The sequence below is a fragment of the Sus scrofa genome, chromosome 6, assembly GCF_054392235.1.
Source record: "Sus scrofa isolate SSC_HxYL_T2T_F1_AM1 chromosome 6, Sscrofa_HxYL_maternal_Yorkshire_Landrace_v2.0, whole genome shotgun sequence".
NCBI classification, from domain to species: domain Eukaryota; kingdom Metazoa; phylum Chordata; class Mammalia; order Artiodactyla; family Suidae; genus Sus; species Sus scrofa.
The window spans coordinates 50367358-50381556 of record NC_139388.1 but is presented as its reverse complement, the minus strand read 5'-3'; the positions used below and the strand labels follow the sequence as shown (position 1 = coordinate 50381556).

The 14199-nt window shown below is 39.4% G+C and overlaps 1 long non-coding RNA gene across 2 annotated transcripts in view; it reads right to left on the bottom strand.

Annotated features, from left to right (window-relative positions):
- The window catches only part of LOC102165098 (uncharacterized), a 56094-nt gene that overhangs the window by 28221 nt on the left and 13674 nt on the right, over positions 1-14199 (bottom strand). Inside the window, exons 2-3 of one of the 2 annotated variants that reach the window (XR_001309094.3) lie at positions 11616-11842; positions 46-5856 (exon numbers count right to left, since the gene is read on the bottom strand). The exons of the other annotated variant lie outside the window; for it this stretch is intronic. This is a non-coding gene — a long non-coding RNA (uncharacterized LOC102165098). Of the gene's footprint in view, positions 1-45; positions 5857-11615; positions 11843-14199 lie in introns of those variants that run through there. 2 annotated transcript variants of the gene reach the window in all.

Sequence of the window (14199 nt, the reverse complement as noted above, 5' to 3'; positions counted from 1 at the left end):
GTAAGATTACATTATCTACAATGAAAGTAAAATGGACTATATCTATTAGAGTAAAAGAATTTATTTAAAAATACATGATTATGTAACATTCAATTCTATTTTAGTGTATTGGGTTCAAAGACACCAACATATGTACAAAGAGAGACATATATATCTCATGTTCACTGCATCATGGTTTGTATTAGTCTAAACTGAACAGAACATTTCCATTAGTAGAGGGATAGTTTGATACAATGTGATTGTTTCTGATAGAACACAATATTTAAAGACAAATTTGATATGTCATTACCAATAGATTACAGTGCATGAGGGAAAAAAGCAAAATGTACAATGAAATATAACATTTTTATAAATTTGATGGAACAGTGCAAAGAACAGTACTGTGTATTGGTCATGGATGCATTTATGACATTAGTTGCCTTTTAGAAAGTGGAGGCAGTTGTTATATTTATGTCTAACATTTCTTAAATAAAATGAAAGCAGATATGACAGTATTAACAAATCTGTTGTCAAAATTATGTTGGTTTTTTTAATTCTAAATTTCCTTGTTTCTCTAAAACAAGAATCAAATGTGTAGAGAAAACATGGACTAACAGAAACAATTTTTAAATGGATTCTTATTTTTGATCAGATACTAACATTTATTCAACATTATCTTTAATCATACACAAACCTAATTTGAATTAAGATAAGACATTGCTTACCCTCTCCTTATAATGTTAATTAGGATAATACAAATCAGAAGTATATAGCATTTGTTTTGAGTCCAGTTTTTTTTTTTTTATTTCAAATATGAGTTCCTTCCTACTCAAAAGCAGTGAAGAAACAAAAGAACTATTCAGTTGTTGAGATAATTGACTCTCCATTTGTTGAAAAAAAAAAATCACCCACATTTCGGTTGTGTTCAAATTGAAGGGAAAAGACCGTTCGTGCATACAGTAAAACGTAATGTTCTAACATATCAAGCCAAGGAGAGTTACCTTTATCAGAGCAGAGGCAACTTAAGTGTATTTCAACAAATTTTTCTTTGGTTTCTGGATCCTTAAATGGAGATGTAGATGCTGGTGCTTTTATGTGTGTCAGGTAAGGGCCCAGTGGATGTAAAAGTTTACTTCTTCCTATACCACAGGTGTTTTATATTCAGGCCCTTCAAATATATATGTATGTATGGCTCAAATTTCCTTTTCTGTGAATACTCCATGTATTTTGTCTATTTCTTTCTACTGGAACTTTCAAAAATGTTTTTATTTATAAATAATTACAGATTTACAGAAATTTGAAGAAATTATACCCTATGGTACTAGTTAGTGTATCCAATGTCCAGTTTCCCTTAATGGTAACATTTTACATAGCTATAGGACAATATCAGATTTGTCACTGATGTGATCTACAGGCCTTATCAGATTTCACACGCACTTGTGGATGTGTGTCTGTAGTTCTATACAATTTTATCTAGCCTAAGTTTGTGTTACTACCACCATCATAATGAAGATATGGAATTTACACCACAAAGATCCCTGTTCTACCCCTACAAAGTCACATCTATCCTTCTCTCCCCTCCTCCCCATTCCTAATCCCTGCAACTTCTAATCTATTCTCTATAATTGTGTCATATAGGGAATGTTCTATAAATGGAATCACTATATAACCTTTTACGATTTCTTTTTTTCACTCAGCGTAATTCCCTTGAGATTAATCTTATTGCAGATACAATAATTTCTCTTTTGGATTATTTCTGAGTAGATTTTTATGGTATTGATATATCATGGGTTCATTAATGCATTAAAAAATATTTGGGTTGTTTCCAAAAGTTTTTTGCTATTACAAATCTGTTACAAACGTTCTCTGCCACTTTATTGGTGGTTTTGTTTTTTCTATTTTTCGGTCCTCTGTTTGTTTCACTTTTTTTGTCTTACAGTGGGTTGAGAATTTTTTAGAATTCTGCTTTTTATTCTGGGTATACCCATGGCATGCAGAAGTTCCCAGGCCAGGGATCAAACCCAAGCCACAGCTACTGACAATGTCAAATCCCTAACTGCTAGGCCACCAGGGAACTCCTTAAAATTCAACTTGGATTTATCTATAGGGCTCTTAAGTACATCTCTTTGTGTAACTTTTTAGTAGTTACTCTAGGTATTACATTATACACATCACAATCTGTGTTTGTCATCACTGAATCAGTTGTAAAACTTATCTGAGGTCCTTTAATTTCCCCCACTTCATTGTATAGTTATCTTAAATGTTTCTTTCTTCCATATACCTGAAGAACTACAGGACATAATTAGTCATTTTTATTCAACCATCTAACATAATTTTGGAAACAACAGGAGAAATATAATCTATTAAATGTACCCATATTTTTACTGTTGTTCTTTCCCCATGACTGATACTCCATATTTCCTTTATCATTTCTCTTCTGCTTGATGAAGTTTCTTAAGAGTAGATCTCCTGACAGTCTTCCTTCAACTGAGCAGGTCTTCATTTCCTCCACTGCTGAAGAATCTTTTTTGCTGGTACAGAGTTCTGGGTTGACAATTCTTTCAGCACTTGGAAAATGTGCTACTTCCTTCTGGTCTTAAATCTATCATTTAAACCATTGTTTCCATGGAGTTAATGTGTCATTTCTCTCTGGCTGCTTTGTTTTTGGTTTTTTTCTTCCCCCCTGCAAGTTTATTTATGATGTGTCTGGGCATGGAGTTCATTGGATTTATCTTGTTAGGGGTTTTCTCAGTTTTGTGAATATGTAGGTTTATATTTATTGCCAAAGTTGGATTTTTTTGCCATTATTCCTTTGAATGCTTTATCAGCCTCACACTTTCTCCTTTATTTCTGGAACTCAGGATATTTTCCTCTCCGTTCATATTGGGTAATTGCTCTTGTTCTGTCTTCAGTTCACGTGTACTTTCCTCTGTCCCCTCCATTCTCTGGAGCACATCCATTGAGTCTTTTATTTTGGTTACTGTATTATTATTATTATTATTACTATTATTATTTGTCTTTTTGCCATTTCTTGGGCCGCTCCCGTGGCATATGGAGGTTCCAAGGCTAGGGGTCGAATCGGAGCTGTAGCCACCAGCCTACACCACAGCCACAGCAACTCGGATCTGAGCCATGTCTGCGACCCACATCACAGCTCATGGCACAATGCTGGATCCTTAACCCACTGAGCAAGGCCAGGGATCGAACCCGCGACCTCATGGTTCCTAATCGGATTCGTTAACCACTGCGCCACGATGGGAACTCCTGGTTACTGTTATTTTTAAGTTAAGAACATTCCATTTTGCAGTTCCCATTGTGGCGCAGTGGTAACGAACCTGACTAGTATCCATGAGGATGCTGGTTCAATCCCTGGCCTCTCTCTGTGGGTTAAGGATCCAGCGTTGCCACAAACCATGGCATAGGATGAAGATGTGGCTTGGATCGGCATTACTGTGACTATGGTATGGGCCAGAAGCTGTAGCTCTGATTTGACCCATAGCCTGAGAACTTTCACGTATCACAGGTATGGCCCTAAAAAGATGTACACACAAATTCCATTTTGGTCTTGTTTCTTTGCTAAGTTTATTTTTTTTTCATTTGTTTCAAGTGGGTACATAATTTATTCATTGAAGATTTTTTTTTTTTTTGTCTTTTTCTAGGGCCGCACCCACGACATATGGAGGTTTCCAGGCTAGGGGTGTAATCTGAGCTGTAGCTGCTGGCCTACGCCAGAGCCACAGCAATGTGTGACCTACACCACATCTCACGGCAATGCCAGATCCTTAACCCACTGAGTGAGGCCAGGGATCGAACCCACAACCTCATGGTTCCTAGTTGGATTCGTTAACTACTGAGCCATGATGGGAACTCCATCACTGAAGAATTTCTAAGATTACTGTTTTGAATTTGTCAGATAAATTAGTCATCATGGTGTTGATATGTCTTGTTTTTCCATTCAGCTTGAGATTTTCTTGTTTCATATGATGAAGGATTTTTAGTTCTATTCTGGACATTTTGGGTATCAACAGAATAGGTCCTCTTTATCCTTCTATTTTGTAGGCAGTCACCCTTTGTAGGTGTAGCTAGGAAATCCAGGTTGGAGTGGATATTCTGCACCCTAATGAGCTCCACAGATTCCACTCAAGCAAAAGTAGAGCACTGACACCCACCTCATTTTCACTGGATGGGCATGAAAGTTAAGCTCTCTATTCAGCCTAGTTAGAACAGGTGGGGAGGATGAAGGAGGGAAAACAGAGCATCAGCTAGCACCACCCAGTTGCTACAGTTTGTTGAGTAGCGTTGGAAGTTCAGCATTGGGTCCTGATAACATGGAGGAAGGTACAAAGCTGATTGGTGAACAACACTGCCTGGGAACCACCTAATTCTACCTCATTGCTTTTGAGCCAGCGTGGAAGTTCATCCAACTTGACACTACCCTGTTGGTGAAGCAGAGACAAACTTACCTTACTGCCACTGGATGTAGCCCTAATGGGTAATTAAATTTTTCTTATTTTTAGTGTTATAATATATTCCGGTTACAAATCATTTGTCAAATATTTGCATTATAAATATATTGGAGTTCCTGCTGTGGTGCCAGGGCATCTTGGAGCGCTGGGACACAGGTTCAATCCCCAGCCCAATACAGTGGATTAAGAATTCTGCATTACTACAACTATGGCTTGAATCTGATCCTTGGCCCAGGAACTCCATATGCTGCAGGGCAGCCAAAAAAGAAAAAAAAGTAAGTTTCTGGATGCACATTTTAAGTGGGTTTTTTTGTTGTTGTTTGTTTTGTTTTGTTTTGTTTTTTGTCTTTTTGCCATTTCTTGGGCCGCTCCCATGGTATATGGATGTTCCCAGGCTAGGGGTCGAATCGGACCTGAAGCCGCTGGCCTACACCAGAGCTACAGCAACGTGGGATCCGAGCCGCGTCTGCAACCTACACCACAGCTCACGGCAATGCCAGATCCTTAACCCACTGAGCAAGGCCAGGGATCGAACGCACAAACTCAGGGTTCCTAGTCAGATTCGTTAACCATTGAGCCACGACGGGAACTCCTGGATGCACATTTTAAAGTTTAATATGGCTATTACCTAGTCTAAGATTTAAGTCAAGGTTCATTTTTCTTTTTTTTTAAACCTATGATGTCTAATTTTTTCAACACTATTTGTTAAATTTATCATTTCTCTATTTAGTTGTTTTGTACTTTTGTAAAAGATCAAGTGGCCTACTCATGTGAGTCTGTTTCTGAACTCTGTTCTGTTCCACTGACTCATGTATCTCTCCCTCTACTAACACCTCACTGTCTTCATTACGGTAGCTACATGGTGACTTCTCCCTTTATCCTTCTTTCTCAAAATTGCTTTATCCTAATTCCTTTGTTTACATATAACTTTGAGTCAGCCTGTTTTTTCAAAAGTCCTGCTTAGATTTTGATAGAATTGCATTACATACTTTTATATCATTTGGGAAAAAATTGAAATTTTTACCAATCCATAAGCACAATATGTCTCTTCACTTACTTAGCTGTTTGGGGGTTTTTTGCCATACCTGCAGCATTTTGATACCAGAGCTAGGGATCAAACCCATGCCACACCCGTGGCATATGGAAGTCCCCTGGCTATGGGTTGAATCAGCTGTAGCCAGTGGCCTACACCACAGCAAGGCCAGATCTGAGCCATGTCTGTGACCTACAACACAGCTCATGGCAACGCCAGATCCCTAACCCACTGAGCAAGGCCAGGGATCAAACCTGTGTCCTCATGGATCAAATTGGGGTGTTTGAGTCTTCAAACTTTGTTTTCCTTTTTCAATGTTGTTTTGATTATTTGGGCCCCTTGAAATTTCATATGAATTTGAGGGTCGGGTTTTGCAATCTGCAAAAGTAAAAAAAAAAAAAAAAAAAAAAAGGACTATTAGAATTCTGATGGAGATTGCATTGAATCTATAGATTGCTTTTCAGACTACTGCCATCTTACCAGTTGTTATGGACTGAATTGTGTCCCAACAACTCTTATGTTGAAGCCCTGACTCACAGTGTGAATATATTTAGAGATAGCATTCTAAAGGAGTCAATTAAGGTTAAATGATGCCTTAAGAATGGGACTCTTAGTAGGAGCTGTGTTCTTTATGAAGAGGAAGAAATACCAGGAATATGCACATGCAGAGAAAAGGCCATGTGAGGGCACAGCAAGAAAATGGCCATCTGCAGGTCAAGGAGAAAGCCTCTCATCTGCCGACACCTTGATCTTGATTACCCAGTTTCCAGAACTATGAGAAATAACTTTCTGTTGTTTAAGCCATCCAATCTGCAGTATTTTGTTATGGCAAACCTAGTACACTAATATGACACTATTGCGTTTTCCAATCAAAACTGGAATGTCTTTCCATTTAATTGTGGTTTTAATATTGTTCGCAATGTTTTATAGTTTTCAGTATACAAATCTTTCCCTCTATTTAGAGGTTAAATTTATTCCTATGTATGTTATTGTTTTGGATGCTATTATAAATAGGATTTTTAAAGTTCATTTTTGGATTATTAATTATAACTAATTTTTGTGTGCTGGTCCTATGTCCTGTAATTTTACTTAATTTATTGCTCTAGATTTTTCTGTGGATATTTTAGGATTTTCTATATATAGAATCATGTCATCTGTAGAGATAGTTTTAATTCTTCCTTTATAATTTGCATGCCTTTTATTTTTCCTGGCTAATTTCTCTGGCTAGGACTTCCAGTACAATGTTGAACACCAGTGGTGAAGTCAAATATCTTCTTCCTGTTGTTAAAAAAAAAAAAAGAAAAGAAAAAGATTCTCTGGTGGCTTAGTTAATGATCTGGCACTGTCACTAAGCAGTGACAGTGCTCCCACGGCATATGGAGGTTCCCAGGCTAGGGGTCAATTCGGAGCTGTAGCCACTGGCCTACTCCAGAGCCACAGCAACACAGGATCCGAGCCATGTCTGCAACCTACACCACAGCTCATGGCAACGCCAGATCCTTAACCCACTGAGCAAGGCCAGGGATCAAACCTGCAACCTCATGGTTCCTAGTCAGATTCGTTAACCACTGAGCCATGACGGGAACTCCGTCATGATATATATTTCCATTTTTTTGTGTCATCTTTGATTTCTTTCATCAGTGTCTTAACAGTTTTCAAAGTACATGTCATTTGCCTCCTTAGGTAGGTTTATTCCTAGGTAATTTATTCTTTTTGATGTAATGGTAAATGGGATTGTTTCCTTCTCTTTCTGATATTTCATTGTTAGTGTATAGGAATGCAAAAGATTTCTGTATATCCACCCTGTATCCTGCAATTTTACCAAATTCACTTATGAGCTCTTAAAGTTTTCTAATAGCATCTTAGGATTTTCTATGTATAGTATCTGCAAACAGTGACAATTTTACTTCTTTTCCAATTTGGGTTATTTTTATTTCTTTTCTGATTGCCATGGCTAGGAATTCCAAAACTGTTGAATAAAAGTGGCAAGGGTGGACATCCTTGTCTTATTCCTGATCTTAGAGGAAGTGCTTTCAGTTTTTCACCATTGAGAATGATGTTAGCTGTGGATTTGTCATAAATGGCCTCTATTATGCTGAGGTAGGTTCCCTCTATGCCCACTTTCTCAAGGGTTTTTTTTTTTTTTTAATCAGAAATGGGTGTTGGATTTTGTCAAAAGCTTTCCTACATTTATTGAGATGATCATGTATATGCGTTTTACTCTTTAACTTGTTAATGTGAAGTATCACATTGATTTGTGGATACAGAAGAATCCTTGCATCTCTGGGATAAATCCCACTTGATCATGTTGTATGATCCTTTTAATGTATTATTGGACTCAGGCTGCAATTATTTTGTTGAGAATTTTTGTGTCTATGTTCATCAGTGATATTGGCCTGTAATTTTTTTTTTTTGTTGTATCTTTACCTGGTTTTGGTATAAGGGTAATGGTGGCTTCATAGGATGAGTTTGGGAGTATTCCTTCCTCTGTGATTTTTGGAGGAGATTTTGGAAGAGTTTCAGGACAGGTGTTAACTTTTCTCTAAGTGTTTGATAGAATTTACCTGCAAAAGCCATTTGGTCCTGGACTTTTATTTGTTGGAAGTTTTTCAATCAGTTTCTTTTTCTTGTTTGGCTACATCTATGGCATATGGAAGTTCCTGGGCCAAGGACTGAATCCAAGCTGCAGCTGTGACCTATGCCACAGCTATGGCAATGCCAGATCCTTAACCCACTGTGCCACAGTGGGAACTCCTCAATTAGAGTTTCAACTTCAGTACTTGTTTTTTTTTTGTTTTTGTTTTGTTTTGGTTTTTTTCCCACTGTACAGCAAGGGGGGTCAGGTTATCCTTAGATGTATACATTGCAGTTACAGTTTTTTCCCCCACCTCAACTTCAGTACTTGTGATTGGTCTGTTCATATAGTCTGTTTCTTCCTGTTTCGGTCTTGGCAGGTTGTATCTTTCTAATAATTTATCCATTTCATCTAAGGATGTCCATTTTATTGGCATATAGGTGCTTGTAGCAGTCTTTAATGATCCTTTTTATTTCCTGGATGTCATTTTTAACTTCTTTTTCATTTCTAATTTTTTGATTAGAGCCCTCACACTTTTTTTCTTTGAGTTTGGCTAAAGGTTTTATCAATTTTGTTATCTTTTCAAAAAACCAGTTTTCAGTTTCATTGATCCTCTGTGACAGTTATTTTCTAGTTTGTGGGTTGCCCACCAGTGAGTATGGGATTTGATTATATCATAAAAGCACCCATCCTACTATCTCACTGTGGCTTCTCCTTTGTCTTTGGATGTAAAATATCTTTTTATAGGTTCCAGTCTTTTGTTGATTGTTGTTTAGCAGTTAGTGATTTTGGTATTTTCATAAGTGATCTCAAATATTCCACCATCTTGTCTGAAATTGAGGGGCTGCTTTTAGATTTTTAGTTTGAAATTTGGATCCTTGCTGCCTCTTTCCTCATGTGCTGGCTATTATCACCTTGAGGTATAGAGGTGAGTCAACCCTTACATGCTCCCAGGGTGGCAGGACAGTGGCTGCATCTGCTCAGCAGGGGCAGTGCTTGGTCTTGTAGCAGTGGTAGTGGCCTATGCTGCCCCTGGAGCTTCTATATTCAGTACCCCTTTTTTCCTTTGCTGAATTTTTTTTAGTTTTTCTTGTCTGAGAAATCCACTCTCCTCCTATTCCAAATGATAATCTTGCTGGGTAGACTGTCCAGGGTTGCAGGTTCTTTCCTTTCAGGACTTTGAAATATCATGCCACAGAGAAATTAGCTACCTGTCTTATGGGGGGTCCCCTTGTAACTGACTTTCTCTGTTGTTAGAATGCTCTCTTTATCATTAACTTGTGGCATTTAAATTATATGTCTTGGTTTGGGTCTGTTTGGGTTTATCTTGTTTGGGACCCTCTGTGCTACCTATACCTGGGTATCTTTTTCCTTCTTATTTTATTTTTTGTCTTTTTGGGGCTGCACTTGTGGCATATGGAAGTTCCCAGGCTAGGGGCTGTTTGATTTGGAGCTCCAGCTGCCAGCCTAAGCCACAGCCACAGCAATGTCAGATCCAAGCCACATCTGCAACCTACACTGCAGCTCACAGCAATGCCAGATCCTTAACCCCCTGAGTGGGGGCCAGGGCTCAAACCCACATCCTCATGGACATTTGTCAGGTTCATTACTGCTGAGCCACAATGGGAACTCCACATTTCCTTCTTTAGGTTTGAGACATTTTCAGCCATAATTTCTCAAATATACTTTTGATTCCCTTTCTTTCCTCCTGGAACCCCTATTATGCATAGGTTGTCATGTTTTATATAATCTCATAGATCTTGTGTGTTTCTTTTTGTCTTTCTGTCTGCTGTTCTAGTTAGGTGATTTCCATTATTCTGTCTTCCAGAGCACTTATTCATTCTTCTGTGTCATTTATTCTGCTGTTCATTGCTTTTAGATTGGTTTTTATCTCAGCAATTACCTATTTTTGATTAATTCATCTTTATTACAGTGATCTCCATTTTTATTGATAATCTTTCCTAATTCCTTTTGTATTACCTCCTTTTTGAACTCAGGGTCCAGTAGACTGGTGAGGTCTGTTGCATTATTTGTTCTTTCAAAGGATTTCTCTTAGTCTTTTAATTAGGGGGAATCCTCCTGTTCCTTCATTTCACTTAAATTTCTCTGTCTCTTTGAATTTAGGAGAAACCATTATCTACCATGGTCTTGGTATGGTCTATGTGGGACCATCCCTATGTAGACTGTGTTTCTCAAACATTTTTGGTGCAAGAGCTGTTTCTGTTATATACAGATGCCCGACGTGTCTTTCCTCAGAGTGTGCTGGACATTATCCCCTTGATAGGGGGTGTAATCTGTGGTGGCTTCTCCAGACTGTGCTGGATGTGAGGCAGGGCCTCCTCTTTATTCTGTGGCTATCACTGCCCTCTCCAGGGCTGGATCTGCTCCTCCAATTGTTGGGAGTAGGAGTCCTGAAGTTAGGTTTGTTCACGTTCCATTGCCCTTGACTGCATGCCCTGCCCCAAAGATGACTGGTAAACCATGTGAGGTCCATGTGGTCACAGTGAACCTATTCACTGCCTGTGTAGGCATCCATGGTTCCACTCAGAAGCAGTCTGTATTTCACATCTCTTTCTCTGTTTTCATCCCAGATCTAGTGCAAGGCTCTGGTGTGGAGTAGACTGGGGCTGGGTGTCAGGGTGTTGGGGCTGTGCTGCTACCTGGGATCTGATCTACACTGACTTCTCCCAGGATCTGTCTTTCCCAGACAAGGTGCTAATCTGCAGTATGGACTGCATGGAACTAGGGAATCCTCACTGGGAAATCGGGAAGTGAATTTACTCTGTACACTTGCCAAGGGCCTGTCTGCCCAAGTTTTAGCACTTAGCTGCTGTGAGTTCTTGTGGCAATGCCCAGTGAGTGCACCAACATTGTCTGCTGCCACTGGACCTGCTGCCACCATGTGTGCTCACTGAAAACCAGTTCTACAGCTAGATCTGCCATTGCCATGTGCACACTAACAATGGGCTCCATAGCTCCCCATAGATCACATCCCAGGCACTTCCAGCTGTATCTCTGTACCTAGATCAAGTCCTCACCCAGGGCCTTTCTATCCAGGATTCAGTGCTTAACCACTGCACATTCTTGTGGCACCACTCAGTGCACTCACTGCAATGTCTGCCCAGCTAGTCCTGCTGTTTCCCTGTCTGTGCACTATGGTGGCCTGGATCATACCCTGGAGCACTTGTCGGTCTGAATCTTTGCACTGATTTCATGCCAGGCTTTAGTGTAGAGTGAGCAGGGCAGGGGCATTCACTCCTTCAGATTAGAATTGTGGCAAGGCAGCAACCACGAGTGCAAGGCTCTCTCCATCTGAATTGCTAGTGAGTGAGAACACATATATGGCTCATGAGTATAGCCTAGGCTTCTTCAACCCCATGTCTCAGCAGATTTCCTTGCAGGCAAGGGGATTTGTCTCCTCCATGCAGGACCCCAGAGGTGCCCACATTGTGAGCACATTCCCTCTCCCCAGGGTAAGGGTCCACCTGTGTGGATCTTCTCTTCCTTACAAATCCCTTCCAGGATTGCCAATTCTAAAGTAATACCTTTTTTCCTGTCCTACCTGGTTATATGTTGATCTTTCTCACTGCTTTGGTTGTACAGGAGATCTGCCAATTTCAGGTTAGTTTTCTGTGAGAATTATTCCACACAGAGAAGTATTTTTGATGTGTTTGTAGAAGAAGGTGAGCTCCACATTCTACTACTCCACCATCTTGATGCTCTTTCCAGATCTCTTTGGGTTGCTATTTATTCACTTAGAATACCTTTTTCCACCACTTATCTTCGAACCTATTTGTGACAGTAGGTATAAAATGAGTCTCTGGGCAGCATATAATTGCATAAAGTTTTTTAAAAATCCATAATGCTGCATCTGTCTTTCAATTTGTAAGTTTATTCAAAGTAATTACTGATATACAAGACTTCTGTTTTCCTGTTTTCTGAATGTCTCATATGATTTTTGTTCCTCAATCAGTCTTCTGATAATGCCTTTTCTAATGTAACATTTTTTTTTTAGGGCTGCACCCATAGCATATGGAAGTTCCCAGGTTAGGGGTCCAATGGGAACTGTAGCCGCTGGCCTATGCAAGAGCCACAGCAACACAGGATCCAAGCCACATCTATGACCTACATCACAGCTCGTGGTAATGCCAGAACCTTAACCCACTGAGTGAGGCCAGGGATCAAACCCGTGTCCTCATGGATGCTAGTTGGGTTTGATAACCGCTGAGCCACGATGGGAACTCCCTTTATTTCTTTTTCAGTATAACTTTAGTTAATTCATTAGTGGCAATTTGGAAATTAGTTAAGACTCATAAATTTATATCAGTCTACTTTGAATTGATACCAGTAGTTCAGTGACACACTAACTTTGCTCCTATTCACCTCACAAATTACATCTTTAACCATTATGTGCCCACTGACAAAGTTTTATAATTACTATTTTATGTATTTGTCTTTTTAATCAAATAAAGAGTTACAAATCTAAAATACAATGACAGGAGTTCCCATAGTGGTGCAGCGGAAACAAATCCAACTAGGAACCATGAGGTTGCATGTTTGATCCCTGGCCTTGCTCAGCTGATTAAGGATCCGGCGTTGCCGTGAGCTGTGGTGTAGGTCACAGATGCAGCTCGGATCTAGAGTTGCTGTGGCTGTGGCCTAGGCCGGTGGCTACAGCTCCGATTAGACCCCTAGCCTGAGAAACTCCATATGACGTGGGTGTAGCCCTAAAAAGACAAAAAAAATAAATAAATAAATAAAAATTTAAAAAAATAAAATACAATGACAGCTTTTATGTATACATTTATGTAGTTATCTTTATCAGGGATCTTTATTTCTTTGTATAGCTTTGAGTTACTATCTCATGTCCTTCTGTTTCAGCCTTAAGAACTCCTTTTAGCATTTCTTATAGTGGCAGTCTAGTAGGGTTGAGCTCTCTTGGCTTTTGTTTATCTGGAACTGTATTAATTTTTCCTTCATTTTTGAAGGACTATTTTAATAATATAGAATCCTTGCTTGACAGGGGTGTTTTTACTCCCCCAGCATTTTTCATTTCATCCCACTGCCTTCTAAACACCACAGTTTCTGATAAGAAATCAGCTGCTAATCTTTTTGAGGATCCTTTGTCTGTGACAAGTCTCTGCTCGCTTGCTTTCAAGACTTTTCTCTTTGTTTTTCAACAATTTTAGTATACTGTGTTTCAGTGTGGATCTAAGTTTATCTTGAATTTATTAACATCAGTTCATTAAACTTCTTGCATGTGTAGTTTCATGTCTTTTATCAAATTTGGGACATCCTCTATGGCTCACTCATATCACTGGCTGTTGACTAGGAGGTCACCTGAGGCAGCTGCCAGGAACACCTATATTGCTTCAGTGTGGCTTCAACTTCTCACAGTATGGTGGCCGAGTTCCAATATGGAGCATCCCAAGAGTAAGTATTCCAAGACAACTAGGCAGAAGCTCCAGGATTCTTATGACCTAGCCTTAGAAGTCACAGAACATTACTTCTGCCATATTCTATTGGTGAAGCTAACCACTAAGAGCATTCCAAATTCAAGAGATAAGGAACGCCCTATCTCCCCACAATGGGCCAGTATCAAATGATTTGTGGCCCATTTTTAACCCACTATAAATATCCTGTTGATACAAGAAAGTTTCCAGAGCAAGCAAATGAGATTAGAGCTTTCAAAGATAGGTCTCCCATTTCCTGCCTAGGACGGACAGGGATTTGGGAATGTCCTACACTTAAAGCAGTGAGAGGAAAGCCCCGCACTGAAGACAGAGGACAAAGACATAAGGGTGAAAAGTAATAAAATACCCTGCCTCCTCAGGATAAGAGAAAAAGGTACTACCTCAATGATGTTCCTTAGGATGTGAAGGGTGCAGAAAAGTAATTTGATTGGATTCAATAATTAGTTATTTGGGGGGAAACCTCCAGTAAAGAACTAAATGGTACTTTTTTTTGTTTGTTTTAATATACCTGTGGCATATGGAAGTTCCTGAGCCAGGGGCTGAATGGGAATTGCAGCTGAAGGCTACACCATAGCAACACCACATCAGTGACCTATGCTGCAGCTTGCAGCAAAGTTGGATCCTTAACCCAACTAAGCAAGGCCAGGTATTGAACCTACATCCTCACAAAGA